The sequence below is a fragment of the Tarenaya hassleriana genome, unplaced genomic scaffold, assembly GCF_000463585.1.
Source record: "Tarenaya hassleriana unplaced genomic scaffold, ASM46358v1 Cleome42, whole genome shotgun sequence".
Classification (NCBI taxonomy): Eukaryota; Viridiplantae; Streptophyta; class Magnoliopsida; order Brassicales; family Cleomaceae; genus Tarenaya; species Tarenaya hassleriana.
Window position 1 is genome coordinate 65395 of NW_010966986.1, and position 3016 is coordinate 68410.

Sequence of the window (3016 nt, forward strand, 5' to 3'; positions counted from 1 at the left end):
AACAACTAAGGGAAAGAAACAAAACAAAACAAAACGGAATAATTATGTCTACACTGTGTTCTTTTCGTCCTTACATTCTGAAACGAGAGAGAATAGAACAAGCATAAGAAGAACACGTTGAACAATGTCATGCTCTTTCCTCAGAGAGAGAGAGAGAGAGAGGTGGCTGAGGAGTTTGGGTGAGTTTCTGGGGAAATAAATATATGTGAAGTTAGGGTTTGGTAGAAGTAGTCTTAACGAAGAGCATCATTCATGTTCCTTTCCTTGGTCTGTGAGCAAAGTGTTATCTCAAAAAAAAAAAAAGGAATTAAAGTAAGAAAGAGAAAAGCAAGAAATGCCAAAATATATAAAGGGTTTCATGTCGGATAGATGCAAGTTATTGGGTTTCCTACCCGAAATTTCAGACATCCACAGTTTTCTCTCAGTGGCAAACTAGTGATTCGAATGTTTTTATATTTGAGTTATTTTTAATTTTATTATGAAATATATATTTTTTTTAAAACATTTCGAGACTAATTTAATTTAAAATCGAATTTCGTTGGAATATATTCAGACTACATTTTTTGTAGATGCAAGTTATTGGGTTTCCTACCCGAAATTTCAGACATCCACAGTTTTCTCTCAGTGGCAAACTAGTGATTCGAATGTTTTTATATTTGAGTTATTTTTAATTTTATTATGAAATATATATTTTTTTTAAAACATTTCGAGACTAATTTAATTTAAAATCGAATTTCGTTGGAATATATTCAGACTACATTTTTTGTACGACAATATTTGATTTTAAGAAAGAAAAAAAAGTTATTGTTTTGATTTCATTTTTTTCGTTTATTTTATATTTTATTTGAATTCAATTAATTTAATTTTTAAAATAATAAATATTAAATTTTCGAATCAAGTTCAATTTAAATATATTATTTTACTGCATATGGAACGTCTTGTTAATAAACGTGGTGCTTAATATTTTTCAATCATTGGCATCCAAAATGGATTTAAATGTGATTAAATACATCCATTATGAATTATCTAGATGATTTAGAAAAATATATAATATTTATATAATTTATTTAAATCACACATCAAACCCGCTTCCTTTGTTTCTTGGGTCTTATATGTCTAGTTAAACTAGGTCTCTTTTTTAAAATCTGGAAAATAAAATTTTATTTTATAAGATATATATATATATATATATATAAATTTGAATGAATAATTGTTTTTTATTTCTTAATAAAAAATAATTGAACGACATTCAAGACACGTAGTCCTATAAAAAAACTGAACCATTATAGGAGATGATTGTTATTTTTGGTAAAGAAAGAAAAGACATATTTGAAGGAATAAAAAAAATATTATGTGATGGAAATGGCATATATATTTATATCATAATCAAAGTTATATTGTATGAATTAACAAGTTCTAAATTCTTAATTCACCCAGATATTTTCCTCCAAGAAATCTAACAATTTATTGAAGGCCAAAAAGTAGGCCAAATAATCATAATGACAAAATCGTACCGGTAATAAAACACTTGAATGACCAATGCGCATGCACGTATATATATATATATATATCATCCGAGTAAGTTAATCCAATGTTTCTAATATATTTTTTTATAATATGAAAGTTTATCGAACTTTTAATTCAATTACATCTTATAGAGATTCTAATGATGTTTTTGTTTTGAACAGAAATAAGAAATTAATAACTGTGCTTGAATTTAACTGAAAATAACATTACCATTCAAAATTTTACTAAATTCAACTCTCTTAACTATAAATCTCATTTTTTATAATATATAAATTTAAAATTTTAAACATAATATATTCTATAACATGGTATCTTACCGATGAGAAAAACGATCAAATTAAAAAGTAAAAACCCAGACAAAGGTGCACAAGAGACAAGATTCTCTTACAGTCGCTCTTTAACATTTATAGATTTACCCCTTCTTAAGTTGAGAATAATAAATATAACTAATTCCCATTAACGACTTGCTGACTTGATTCTAAAGCTAAGCATATAATGTACATCTCTCTAACAACATATATAATAATAAACCATCTACATGAAGACATTAAAATTCGATTTCATTTTACCTTTTTTTATTTTTATTTTTATAATATTGCATCGAATAAAACCTTCAATCAAAAGATTGAAACCTATTATATCTCTTGAACTTTCTATTCAGAAAACAAAAAAAACTAAAGATTTTTGACATAATATTACTGGGTCTTTTTTTTCAGTTTTTTTTTTTTTTTTGCTTTCTGCAGCTTTTATCACTATTTTCTCTTTGATCTTTTCGCTGGGTAAATTAGCTTCTACGTTTCTCTTGAGTTCTTTTTATCTTATATTATATATATATATATATATATAAGGTATGTTGACCTTGATGCTCGTTCGTCTTCGGGTGCATTTGTATCATAATGTACACGAATATATAAAATTGGTTGTGCCCAACCTTAAGTGAAACCTAATCGGGCAAGTTGCCTTTGGAATTGATGCATGGGTAAGATGGAATATAAGTAATGTGAGAAAACAACTTTGAGATAATGTTTATTTCAATGGTACATTACATATTTATTTCTCTTTAGTTCAATTAAATGATGTTATTACATTGTTAAAATATGGAGGTACGAATTCTATAAAGCAAGTACAGTTTTTGTTCGTGATATTGTTACAGTTTATTAAAATATAAATGTGTTTATATTACGTATATACAGACGCACACGTATAAGTTGCATAATTTTAAAACATACTTCGTTGAACACATTTAACGTATTCTTAATATTTATATATATATATATATATATTATTATTGTGAACTGGTTATTTAAGTTGATTTTGACTGTTATGAAATTTATTTGATAAATTTTATTGATCAGTCACGGGTCACACTGTATATTATTTATTTTTTTGATTTTATGTTTCATGGAAATCAGAAAGTGAAAATTAATTTTACGTCTCGGCGGAAAACAAAAATTGGAAAAATAATTGACGGCGGGGTTCCAAAAATGGG

At 26.2% G+C, this 3016-nt stretch overlaps 1 pseudogene; it reads right to left on the reverse strand.

Annotated features, from left to right (window-relative positions):
* LOC104824975 overlaps positions 1-261 on the reverse strand; it is a 2353-nt pseudogene extending 2092 nt beyond the window's left edge.
* Positions 262-3016: the final 2755 nt, after the last annotated feature.